At 54.1% G+C, this 13,258-nt stretch overlaps 1 protein-coding gene across 3 annotated transcripts in view; it reads right to left on the bottom strand.

The window, feature by feature from the left end:
* ADCY7 (adenylate cyclase 7) overlaps window positions 1–11,730 on the bottom strand; it is a 57,619-nt gene extending 45,889 nt beyond the window's left edge. Inside the window, exon 1 of one of the 3 annotated variants that reach the window (XM_045534015.1) lies at window positions 11,683–11,730. The gene's annotated coding sequence lies outside the window, so the exon portion shown is untranslated. The remainder of the gene's footprint in view (window positions 1–11,682) is intronic. The other 2 variants (XM_045534016.1, XM_045534013.1) reach the window with 2 other exon arrangements.
* Between the last annotated feature and the right edge of the window lie 1,528 nt (window positions 11,731–13,258).

The following is a 13,258-nucleotide window of genomic DNA, read 5'->3' as shown; positions in this document are numbered from 1 at the left end:
TGGGAAGCTGTGAGGAGTACATGAGAAATGCATGTGGGGCACATAGTAGGTGCTCAGTTAAAGCCAGCAGGCAAGGGAGGCCAGCCAGAGGTGTTTTCTCAGTTCCAAACCCTAGATCCTAGCCCGCCCTCCTCTAGCACCTTCCATGGCTTCCCTGTGCCTCCCAAGTGAAGCCCCAGCTCCTCCTCCTGCTCCTTGAGGCCCCAGCCTGGCCCAACTCACTTTTCCATCTTTATCTCCCTCGAACTGCTGTCCAGCGTCTCACTCTTCCACACCTTTCTCAGGCCTTTCTGCCTCCCGGAATGCTCAGTGCCACCCATCCTGCCGAGACAGGTACAAACACCACCTCTTCCAGGAAGCCTTCCCCAACGCCCTGGCGTCACAATGCCACAGGCTACCTGTCAGGCCTCCTCCTAGAGGATGTCATTTCCCCTCTGGTAACAGCTCCCCGTTCCTGTGGGAACCAGCCCTCCAGGGGTGGGCACATCACAAACAGACGCTGAGGCCTGGGCGTATGACTCAAGGTGGTCTGATAGGGTCCAGTTCTGTGACTTTTGATGGAACCGTGTGGGGAAGGTGCTTGCGTCTCACCAGACTGGCAGGATGTGAGCCAGAAGCCACTGGGGCCATCTTTGCCACTGTGGCACTCAGCCTCACTCAGCCTCCAACGACTCCTGCCTCCTGGCATTCACGTCCTGAATATTCCCCTCCCGGAAATCACAACGCATGACCTCTGAGGTCATACAAGACACCACAGCTTCCACTCCGCTCTCTCTTGGATCATTCCTGCTGGGGAAGCCAGACACCATGCCATGAGGATGCTCGGCAGCCCTGTGGAAAGAGCCACGTGGGGAGGAACTGAGGCCGCCTGCCACCAGCCAGCACCATCGTGCCATCCCTGTGACCAAGCCTTCAGATGACTGCAGCTCGACAGTTTGACTGCAACCTCATCACAGACCCTAAGCCAGACCTACCCCGCTAAGCCCGAATTCCTGACCTACAGAAACTGTGAGATAATTGGGGTAATCTGTTATGCAATAGAGGCCAAAAACAATGACATGGGAGAACTTGCCTGAAAATGAGGCCAAGACAAAGAAATGGAAAGGAGACCAGAATCTTGTATATTATTTGAGCTCCTGGATACAGCCATGCCTGAATCCACACAAAATCTCCCCCTAGCCTTTTAATTACAGCAACCATTAAGTCCCCTCTCTCTCCCCTTCCCGTCAGTTAGAGTAGGGCTTCTGGCCTTGCAGATCAAAGAACCTGGACTAACACCCTCTCAAGTAGCAGCCCTGTCTGCTCAGGAGTGACCACGGGTCCCCTCTCTCTTCCATCAGACTCACCTTGCCAAGGACAAGGACCACCTCTCCCCAACACCAGGCACTCATGAGACCCTTGTGGCCGGGGGCGGTGGCTCACGTCTGTAATCCTAGCACTCTGGGAGGCCGAGGCGGGTGGATCGTTTGAACTCAGGAGTTTGAGACCAGCCTGAGCAACAGCGAGACCCCGTCTCTACTAAAAATAGAAAGAAATTAGCTGGCCAACTAAAAATATATAGAAAAAATTAGCCGGGCATGGTGGCGCATGCCTGTATTCCCAGCTCCTCGGGAGGCTGAGGCAGGAGGAACCCTTGAGCCCAGGAGTTTGAGGCTGCTGTGAGCTAGGCTGACGCCACGGCACTCTAGCCTGGGTGACAGAGTGAGACTCTGTCTCAAAAAAAAAAAAAAAAAAAAAAAAAAAAAAAAAAAAAAAAAAAAAACAGAGACCCTTGTGACATTTTTGCCATATTGACCTGTCCCCAGATTCTCCCAGCAAGAGCACAGAGCAAAAACATGGAACCCACCCTGCAATCAGCAGCATGGGTCCCCCTCCCCGCTCACCCCGCTTGGAAGGACAGAGCAGGCGGACTCAGTACTGGCTTCCGGCCCCGGCTCTTCTGCACTCTGGATTGAGGCGAGAGCCCCGGAGAGCAGACCTCGCGAGCCAGGCACAGCTTCACGGTGCCACTCGCTCTCCTCCCAGATGGATTTTTCACACGGGGGGTGGGAGCATTCCAACGCGTCAACTCAACTCCTCCGGGCCTCCGTGTCATCTCCTCCCAGCTGTGGGCTCAGGGATCTGCAGGGCTCCCTCCCTTTCCCGGGCTGGGAACATATGGACATGCCCTGGTTCGTGCCTTCATTTAACAGGCAGCAAAGGGGTTTCCAGAGGGAAGGTGCTTAGTGAGGTCAGGCAGCCTCCTGTAAGTTACAGGAGAGAGCCGGGGCCTTGACTCCTAATCAGTGGTGGTCCTAAGGGGTAACCAGGGGTGAGCCGCAAAGCCACTCCAAATGAACCCATATTCTAAGTAAACAGCATCTTTGCTATCAAACTCAGCTCCCCTCAGCTACTGCCTCTCCTATGCAGAACCTGGAATCGCTGCTGCTGCTTGGCCCACTTCCAATGCCAGAGCAAGGAAAGATGAACAACCCTACATCCTGTGAGTGACAGTCTGCCCAAGGGCAGGGGACTGGCTCCCATGACCCCAGAGCCCCGGCCCCTGCCAGGTTTGGGACACAGGGCTTTGGAGAAGGAAAAGGGCAGCCGGGGTCATGGTGTGTTGAGTAACAGCAGAGAATCCTAAAAGAACAGATGTGAAAGCAACTGCCCTGCCAACCAAAAGCCCTTATTTCCTTTCAAAAACTTGGCAGCTGGGCCACACCAGCAGCCGCCTGTCCTTCCCTGCACCCGGCCCAGCGTGACCCACGGAAGGGCAGGAGGAAGCCACCCCCGCCCTGACCAGATCCAGGGAAGGGGGCTGCCGACAGCCCACCAAGTGAAAACAGCAGCTCACAGAACCGTATGTGACGTGGGATCCATCTCCATTTAACGATGTCACAGAGGCACATATATTTTTTTGCATGCAAGACAACGGGGAAGAACATTCAAATCTTAGGAGTTATCACTAAGTGATAAAATTCAGCACAGATTTACTTTAATATTTATCTTTTTATATCTGCTTTTCAATTTTTCTCTAATAAAAACACACTACCCACGTAATTAAAAAGTAACAGGAGAAAAAGCAGGAATGAGCAAAAGCAATGCCCTGAGATTGGGAGTTCTCCACCCAGTGCCAAACTAGGCACCACCTGTCACCAGGTGAAAACTGGTTTTTATCCTAACTAAAAAGACTACCTTAAAGCCATTGAACACCAATGACTGCCTGCATTACAAAAGAAAATTCAACTAGACCACGCATGCCTCCAAAAATTGGCAATACCATCTCCAATGTGCAGTTGGATGAAAAAAGAAAACTGAATTAGATCAAGCCTCTGGATACAACTGCCAATTTACAGTTCGGGGACAAGGAACACGTTACACGCCATAGGAAGCTCTCCTACAGGTAAAGGGACCCAGTTCGACATAAACACTGTGCGAGAGACAGAATGCATGAATATCAATCCAACAGATGAAAGACTTCAGAAACATGTCAACCAATCTCATCATGCGGACCTCATTTGGATTCTGATTTTTAAAAATTAAAAAATATATTTTTTGACATTTATTAAAGAATTGAAAATTTGAACACTGAATGCATAATTATGATCTTAAAGAATTATTGGCTGGGCATGGTGCCTCATACCTGTAATCCCAGCACTTTGGGAGGAAGCCAAGGCAGGAGGATCACTTGAGCCCAGGAGTTTGAGGGTACAGTGAGCTATGATCGCACCACTGCAATACACTCCAGCCTGGACAATACAGCAAGACCCTGTCTCAAAAAAAGAGTAAAAAAAAAAATAATTGCTAATTTCCATGTGTGGCAATAATGTTATGTGGTTTTTACAATTTTATTATAAATTGACCAATTATAATTGTATATATTTAAGGGATACAAAGTGATGTTACATATATATGATGTGGAATGATTAACTCAAGCTAATCAATGTATCCATCATCTCAAATTATTTATCACTTTTTGTGCTAAGAACATTTAAATTTTACTCTTAGCAATTTTGAAATACACACTATCATTAACTGTAGTCACCCATGTTGTGCAATATATCTCAAAAAACCATTTCTCCTAACTGAAACTTTGTACCCCTTGACTAACATCTCCCCATTTCCCCTGCAACACACTCTCTCACAGCCTCCAGTAACCACCATTCCACTCTCTGTTCTGAGTTCGATTGTTTCAGATTCCACATGTAAGATCATGCAGTATTTGTCCTTCTGTGCTTGGCTTATTTCACTTAGCATGATGTCTTCCAGATTCATCCATGTTGTCATGAAACACAGAATCTCCTTTCTTAAGGCTGAATATGATACACACACACATTTTCTTTATCCATCCATCCGCTGGTGGACTCTTGGGTTGATCACACACCTTGGCTATTGTGAATACTGCAGCAATGAACACAAGGGTGCAAGTATCTCTTCAACATACTAATTTCAAATTCTTTGGACATATACCCAGAAGTGCGATTGCCAGATCATAAGCTAGTATTATTTTTAGTTTTTGAGGAATCTCCCTACTGTTTTCCACAATGTCTGTACTAATTTACATTCCCACAAGTGTGCAAGGGTTCCTTTTTCTCTACATCTTCTCCAACACTAGTTATCTTTCGTCTTTTTGAGAATGGCCATTCCAACAAGTGTGAGGTGGTGTCTCATTGTGGTTTTAATTTGCATTTTCCTAATGATTATGATATTGAGCATTTTTTCATATATATGTTGGCCATCTGCATATCTTCTTTTGAGAAATGTCTAGTCAAGTCCTTTGCCTATTTTTTAATTGGGTTATTTACTTTCTTGAGTTGAGTTCCTTATATATTTTGGATACTAACCCTGTATCGGATATTTGGCTTGCAAACATTTTCTCCCAATTTATAGTTTTCTCTTCACTGTACTAATTGTTTCATTTGCTGTGCAGAAGCTTCTTAGTTTGATGTAATTCCATTTGTCTATTTTTACTTTTGTTGCCTGAGCTTTTGGGGTCAAATCCAAAAAATCATTGCCCAGACCAATGTTAGTCACATAGCTTTTCCCCTATGTTTTCTTCTAGTAGTTTCAGAGCTCATGTCTTATGTGTAAGTCTTTAATTCACTGAGTTTGTTTTCTGTATATCACATAAGAGTCCAATTTCATATTTCTGCATGTGGATATCCAGTTTTCCAACACCCTTTATTAAAGAGGCTACCCTTTTTCCATTGTGTGTTCCTTGTTGAAAAATCAATTGACTATAAATGTGTGGATTCATTTCCAGGCCCTCTATCCTGTTCCACTGGTCAATGTATCTATTTTTATGTCAGTACTGTGCTGTTTTAATTGCCGTAGCTTTGTAATATAGTTTGAAATCAGGCAGTGTGATGCCTCCAGCTTTGATCTGCTTGCTCAGGACTGCTTTAGCTATTTGGGGTCTTTTGTGGTTTCACATGAATTTTAGGATTGTTTTTTCCGTTTCTGTGAAAAATCATTAGAATGTTGATAAGGATTGCACTGAATCTGTAGATCACTTTGGGTACTATGGACATTTTCACAATATAAATTCTTCTAATCCATGAACATGAGTCTCTTTCCATCAATTTGTGTCTTCAATTTCTTGCATCAATGTTTTACAGTTTTCAATGTACAGATCTTTCGCCTCCTTGGTTAAATTTATCCCTAAGTATTTTTTTGTGGCTATTGTAAATGGGATTATTATCTTGATTTCTTGTTCAGCTAGGTGGTTAACATATAGAAACGCTACTGGGTTTTCGTGTGTTGACTTCGCAACTTTACTGTATTTACTTAGTAGTTCTAACAGTTTTTTGGTGAGATCCCTTATGCTTTAGTAACACAGACGACCATTTCTGCAGATGAAGTGACAGATGTCTCGGAGTGGCGGGTGGGGGAGGGGCGCGTGGCAGCACAGACTCCTGAGGAGCCAAGGGCTGGGCCTGGGGACGCTGAGGGGGTCTGGGGGGCGAGCGTGCCTTCCTGCCCTCCGTAGCGTACGTTTAATTTTCCCACTACGAAATGCTGAGACATCATCACAGTAAGGGCTCTGCCTCTGTTGTCCTATTTGAGTCTCACACAGCCAAGGGGTCATTTTTAACCCCTTCCTACAGATGAGGAACCTGTAGTTACTGGCCTTGGGACCAGTAACACAGAGGGACAGAGACACACAGAGACAGACACACAGCAGAGACAGAGAGACAGAGCAGCACTTGCCGGCAACAGGGCTGCAGCCTCCCTGTCACCGCCAGCAGCAGACACCTCCCCATCCACCTCCCGCCTGACCCACCGCACCCACAGGAGCTCAAGGGCTTCAGGTCGCAGCCTGGGCGGCGGCCACTTAGCACTCCCGCTGGCAAAGCCTCTCCTGGGAGCCCGCCCTGCCTCACCCTGCAGCCACGGGGCAGTTCAGTGGGGTAATGGAAAGCTCTCGGCGCCCGAGGCCTCCACGCCCCAAGATGCGGCCCCACCGCAAACCCGGGTCCAGTCTGAGGGCACCACAAAGCTAAAAAAGGGACCCATTTTCCTTTACGCTACACAAACTCTCCCCAGTACACGCGAGCACGTGGCTACCGGCCGCTTAGTGCCGCGCTCTCACCGCAAAACACTGGCAACGTGGGGACAGCCAGCGACAGGGACAGAGAGGGCCAACCAGGGCTGCTCCGACCCGGGGCCGGCCGCCCCGATGCCGAGACCACCCCGGGGTCCCCGCGCCCCACTCTGCACACGAAGACTGGGCCAGACAAGCCGACGGACGGAACTCTCCTCAGAGGACAATAAGGAAGTTATAATGCTCAATTTTTTTTCTTGTAATATGTTTTTTAAAAAAAAAGTCTGGAAGAATATATACCAATATATTAATGGGTTACTTCAAAAAGTACACACTTTAAGTTTTTTCCCACCTTATTGCTTATATTTTCTGATTTTTCAATAATTAAATGTAAATTAAATTAATTTATTTTATTTCTGTAATTAAAAAATTAAAGTCACTTAAAAATAAGAAATGAGCTTTCTCCTCTGTCCAGCAACGTAGCTCAGAGCCTTGGCCCAGGAGGCAGAAGCGCCCAGCACTGCTGCTGCCTGGCTGTCACACCTCTGAGGGTCACATCGCCTCTCCAGGCCTCAGTTTCCCCATCTGTTAAACACAAACTCACCAGATTGAGCTCCTCCTGCATCCTCACTGGGCCTGCCCCCTCCTCTGTGACAATGGGGACCCTGAGGCACAGCTACCCGGTCACGTGAACAACGCGCGGCCAGTCGCGCCCATGGCCAGCCCCTGCTCCGCCCATTCCTGCGGGCCCTGCACCCAGGAGGGACGGCAACCAGCACCAGGGGCCCAACACTGGGGTGAAACCGCCACCTCGGCCACGTGTGCAGAGCTCAACCTGCTCCAGACCGACAGGCCCGTCCCTCCAATCCTCCCACCACCCTCCAGTCTATGAGTTCCCCTGCACCCTCCTCATGGGGTGGTCCGTGAGCCCCCCTGCACCCCCTCGAGGGCCAGGCACACAGTTCAGGGCTATGGCGGGATGGAGGGAGGACTGGGGTGTGACAGGACAGCAGGCTGCAGCCTCGAAGCTTCAAACTCCTCTTCCTCCTCCCCTGCAGCCCCCCAGCCGCTGCCCAAACATACGAGAGGGGCTCCAGTACTGGCTGAGCAGAGGGGGTGCAATGCAGCACCCCCAAGACCGAGGAGCAGGTGGGTGGAGGGGAAGAACCCAGCACTGTGGCAGGGCATCCTGAGAGCACTTCCCCAGGACAGCACACTTGGGGGCCCTGGAGGCCAGGCAGGGACATCGATACACAAGGCCGGCCAGTTAGGGACTGGGACAAACCCAGGGCCTGAGCCCCATGTGACGAGGAGCCACTGCTGAGCTTCAGCCAGTAACTGCCACATGCCAACGTGGCCAGTGGTGCAGGCCCTCTGAGTTGGCAAAGGAAACAAGAAATCTGAGTATTTTTATGTAAAAATCTTGTGGTTTTCAAATGTTGGCAATTAATCCAAAGCAAATTTTAAGCACTTCTGCAGCCCTCCTGTCGATGCCCTGGACTCACTGCTGTGTGGCCCTGAGCAAACCACTTAACCTCTCTGGGCTTCAACTGTGTCATCTGTAAAGTGGAGAAACAAGGCCTGCCTCGCAGGGTTATCGTGACTACGAGATGAGGCGCACTTTTCCCACAATAACAACAAAAAGCAACAGCAACAATGAGAGCTAAGGTTCACTGAGAGCCCAGCACTGTTTTAAGTCACAGGAATTAATGTCATTTCCATTCGTACCAAACCCCCATAAGATATGCTTTTTTTAAAATTGTATTTTGAAATAATTTTTAAAAACTTTCAGAAAAGTTGTAAGTACAAAGCACTCCCCTATACTTTTTATCCAGATCTGCCTATTTGTACCATTTTGCCTCATTTTATTTATTATCTGTCTATATATTGGTTTCTCTTTACTAATTGAGAGTAGGTTACTTATACTGTGCCCCTTTACCCCTAAATACCTTAGTGCGTATTTCCTAACAGCAAGGACTCATATAAATAGTAATCAGATCACTTAAAATTGATATAATTTAATCTACAGCCCATATCCAAGTTTAACAACTGTTCCAATAATGACCCTTATACCTTTTTTGTCAGCCTAGGCTCACGTACTGCATTCTGTTATCATGTCTCTTTCTCCTCCTTTAACCTGGCGACTAATGAGAAACTGAGGCTCAGAGAGGTTGAAGCCCTTGCTCAAAGTTACACAGCCAGGAAATGCTGAGCTGGGACTCAAGCCCAGGGGGCTCCCTCAAGAGCCTGTGCTCTTGTCCTCCATGCCTAAGAGCTTGCAAATAATGGCCTTTGTTAACTGAAAACAGAGGCTCCCTCTGCAAACACCTGGACAGCCCGTGCTCAAGCCACCTCACTCGTCAGGTGGTCATTAACTGAGGAGTGCCCTCCTGCACACACCCTGCCCGCCGCCAGCTCCCCCGCACCCGGCAATGACCCTGGCCAGATGCCCACCACTCCCACCCTACAGGGCCTCATTAAGCCATTTCCAGATAAAGAATGTTCTCAGGTGCGGAGGACCCTCCCACCTCTCCACTCTAGGGGATAATGAGGGCTGCGGTGCCGCCTTTTCCTCCTCTTAAAGTCACAGTCCAGGCCCAAATGTCCGTGTCTAAAAGGCAGAGGAAGGTGTTATAAATGCCCCAGAGGCACGGCCTGAAGTCGTATGATCCCCCAGGCCACCACGTCCCTGACCCACAGACCAGGGTTGAAGGTGACCGCTGAGGTCAGCTGTCTCAGACACATTACAGGGCTACAGGAAGGGTCACAGGGAGGAGGAACAGCGAGAGCAGGGTCAGGGAGGCGGGAACGGTGCCGGTCCTCCCAGCAGAGAGCAGGAGAGGCTCAAGGGGTCACACGCAGTCCTCCGTTATCTGGGAAGAGGCCACAGGGCACACACAGCTGTCCAGCCTTCCTGAGCCACAGACACCAGCAGACACAGTGGAAGAGGTGATGCTGACACCCTGATTAGGTGTCTGCAACCAACTGATTACGGCATCTTCTGCCTGAGTCCCAAGCCATTCTTTTAGGTTTTATGGCTAATTTGTATTGAAATATCTCCAAATCCTGGGACCTCGCCATTTGATACCCCATTAAATTCACAGCCTCGTACCAGCCTCCAGACCCATCTGCAAACCCAATGCTAAGTTTCAGAAGCAGCAGAACTGCTCTTGAGAATACCAGAACAAAACAGGAATAAAATTTTGGTTTTCTTCCTCATTGCAGACACTTTTGCAAGCACGGAAAGCATGAATAAGAAAATGATTTGTCAACAAACTCCCTCAGATACCTCAATAAAGACCTCTCCCTCTCCCCCTCCAACGTACCCCGCAGACCGCCCATCTGCCGTGAGAGCCAGCGGGGTCAAGGTGCGACCACTGTGTCCCTCCTGCTGGCCAGTGGGCTCGTGAGCGCAGGAACACACCTCGCTCCCCCTCTGCCCGGACACAGGCCGGCCCATCTGAGGCTCCCTTGCTGGATTCGGCCAGGGAGGGGGTCAACATACTCCCCTCTCCCCCACCAGCAGTCGCTTCGTGCCCAGCTAGCGCGGAGGGGCTGTCCAAGAGGTGGGGTCAGGACAAGGAACAAGAAGGGGAGGTGGGCAGGCAACGTGTTCTGCCCTCGAGGGGGGATTTAACAGGCCAGCTTGAGAACCCGCCTTCGGAGCTGGGGGTCAGGCCCCCACCTGGACCGCCAGGACTGGACCGCGAGGCCAGGAGCCCGCGTCCCAGCTGCGGCCTGCTCGCTCCGAGACCGCTGACGCCCGCAGCTCTCCCACCTGTAGACGGGCCTGAGCACCCTGCCCGGCCTAACCCACACGGGTTCCAAGGCCCGGCGGGGCTCGGGGTTCCATGAGCCAGAGGACACCCTGGGAGGGCCCAGGGGGACCCAGCTCTCCCCGCCGTCCTCCGCACAAGGCCCAGGAGCACCCACTTGCGACAGCCCGAGGGCATCCAGGGCCCGCGTGGCTGGTGAAGGAAGAGCACCTGGCACCTGGGGAGGCAGCTCTAAGAGGCACTCTGTCTACACGTGTGCGGGCGACCACCACCTCACCATGCAGGGGGCTGCCCAGCTCCGCCCCGAGCCCAGCCAGCCACTCCTGGGGGCCTCCTCAGTGGCCCGGGGTCCGACCCTCCCCCAGCCTGGCCCCAGGTCCCCGGCACACAAGCTCCCCTCTCGCGGGAGGGCCCCTGCCCGCCACGTCCCCACCGCTTCACCGCCCGCAGTCCTGTTGGTCATTCTTCATTAATCCAAACCTCAGGGGGGCACCACTGGGGACCCGGCTTGAGGGGGCTTGTGCCAACCACACGGGCCCCCAGTGCTCCTTTTCCTGGGGCTCTGCTTCCATTAATGGAGCCCGAGCTCTCATTTCCAGCTGGGGCTCGGGGACTTCTGAGACACAAGCCAGGAGAGAGAGCACTGCAAGCCACGCTGAGAGGACCCAGCAGCTCTCCCCAACCGGGGCCGGTCCCACCCTTGTCATCTCCCCACGGGAAGATGTCTGGCTTCCCCCGAAGGGGACCCGAGGCAGGGGCCGGCCGCGCCCACCCCACCCGCCCTCGCCCGTCCGCTGCGAGGGGTCCTGCTCCCTGCCGGCTCCGCTGGGATCTTCCAGCCCAAACCCCATCTTGTCCTCTTGTCCTCTCTGAGCTCCCCCCCGCGCTGCTTTCACTTCCAGCAGACGACAGACACCCCACCAGGCCCTGCCCCACCCGGACAGGCAGCCCTCTCTCCCCCGGGGGCGCAGAGCCCTGGCCTCTCGGTCCGGTCGTGCCGTCTGAGAGGTGGGGCTGGCGGTCACCCTGCCCGCCGGGGCAGCGTCCGGGTCGCCTCTCCTGCCCGCGGCGCCAGGGGACGGAGGGCGAGGGGCACCTGGAAGACGCAGCTGAACCTGGGCTGGAGAGAACGCGAGAGCGGAGGGCCGGGCGCCTGCGGGGTCGGCGGGGAGGCTCCGGGCCCGGCCCTCGCGTCCCCGCCGCAGGCCGGGAAGGGCAGGCGCCCCGCGCCCGGCACCGCTCCGCCTGGGTGGGGACCAGCGGGCGGCCCCCCGCGCGGGCGCATCCCCGGCCGGCCCGCCCCGCCGCGCTCCCCGCGGGCCCGGCTTGCGCTCGTCCCTCGCCGCCCGGCCCCGGCCCCGGCCCCGGCCCCGCGCTCACCTGCGCCGCGGCTCCCGCTCCGGCCGCCGCCGCCCGAGTGGCCGCCCGAGTGGCCGCGGGAGGGCCGGCGCTCCCGGGCTGGGCTGAGAGCGGCGCGGGCGCCCCCCGCTGGCCGCCCGGCAGGCCCGGCCCAGGCCCCGCGCGCCGGGGGCGCCCCCGACGCCCGGCACCCCGTGCGCCGCCCGCGGAGACGGAGACCGCGCCGCATCCCGCGCCCCCGCCCGCCTCTGCACGCTGCCGGGGGAGGGGGCGGCCGGGCAGCCTCGGCGCCGGCAGGAAATAAAACCGCCTCCAAAATAGCCTCCGCACGTGCTCGGGAGCGCCAGGCCCAGCCCCACCCCCAGAGGGAAACTCTTTCTAGCAAACTCTTTGAGCTGTTGCTGCTCCAGACGCCCCCCACCCATAACGCCCCTGTTTTTGGAAGGATCCACAGACTGTAGCCAGTGTCCTCCTGCCAAGGTGGGGGGAGCTTCGGTCCAAGCTTCTGTCTCAGGCCTGCAACGCGCCCCCGGTAGGGTTCAGAGGTGGGACCCCACCCCCCAGAACCCTTGCGAGTCTGGGCTGTACCGACCCCAGGAAGACAAAGCCCGCCCAGGAAAGTAGGTGCTGCGGCGACCCCTGCGTCCAGGGTGGGGCCCCAGTGTTGGCAGCAGAGTAAAAATCTGCTCTGTTTCCAAGGAACCCGGGCTGCGCGAGCAAGAAAACGCTCCTCTGAGTCATGCCGGGAGGGGCGGAGGGGAGGGTCTGAAGGACGGTTACTCGGGTGAGTCCAGGAGCGCGTTTTTAGCTCCTAGACCTCAGGAGTCCCTCCCTCCACTTGTCCAAAGCTCCGGTAACCACGAGTTTGGGCTTCCCACTAGACTGAGAGGGGTCACATGGGCATCTGTTATGCCCATTTCTCAGGTCCAACCTCCAAGGCCCTACCCAGATCTCCACAGGAAGGGCCTGGGAGCCTGTAGTTTAACGAGCACCCAGGTGATCCATGCCAAACAGGTTGGAGAAACCCTAGTCTACCTGGAACCAAGGTGCCCCAGCTTACCCTCGCAGGAAGAGCCCCTGCTGTGGCACAGCCTTGCCCGGGACAGTGGGCCTGGAACCCAGCCCAGAGGCCACTCACTTTGAAACCACGCTGAGGAATCAGACAGTGGAAGGCTGGAAGGTGGAAACCGGATTTCCATTCCGGATGGCCAGTGGGAGGGTCCCAACTGAGACTTATATTCCTGTGAGCAGCGAGCCCTCCCAGCTGCCCTGAAACTGGCCGGGCACCGCCTCTGGGCTCCAGCAGCCTCTGGGCGTCGGGCACAGTGGCACTTGGCTCTCTGGGTTGACACTGGGCAACTACCTGCGGCCCTCCCCACAGAGGGCCCTGGCCCGGTCACTGCAACATCCCAAGGCCTTGTGGGGGAAGATCTCCTGAGCCCCTGGGGCCCCCTGCCCAGGAGGTGGGAATCCCCGCAGCAGTCAGGAGGGTGGTCCTCCTCAGAGCCCCGCCCACCCCGGCAGCCCCGCCCCTGCAACAGAACCGGGAGTCAGGAAGCCCACCTGCTTGCTCCACGGCCTCCAGCTGTGTATCCTG

Source organism: Lemur catta, chromosome 20 (assembly GCF_020740605.2).
Source record: "Lemur catta isolate mLemCat1 chromosome 20, mLemCat1.pri, whole genome shotgun sequence".
Classification (NCBI taxonomy): Eukaryota; Metazoa; Chordata; class Mammalia; order Primates; family Lemuridae; genus Lemur; species Lemur catta.
Note: the sequence above shows the minus strand (reverse complement) of the source record. Positions and strands in the feature narration are given on the sequence as shown.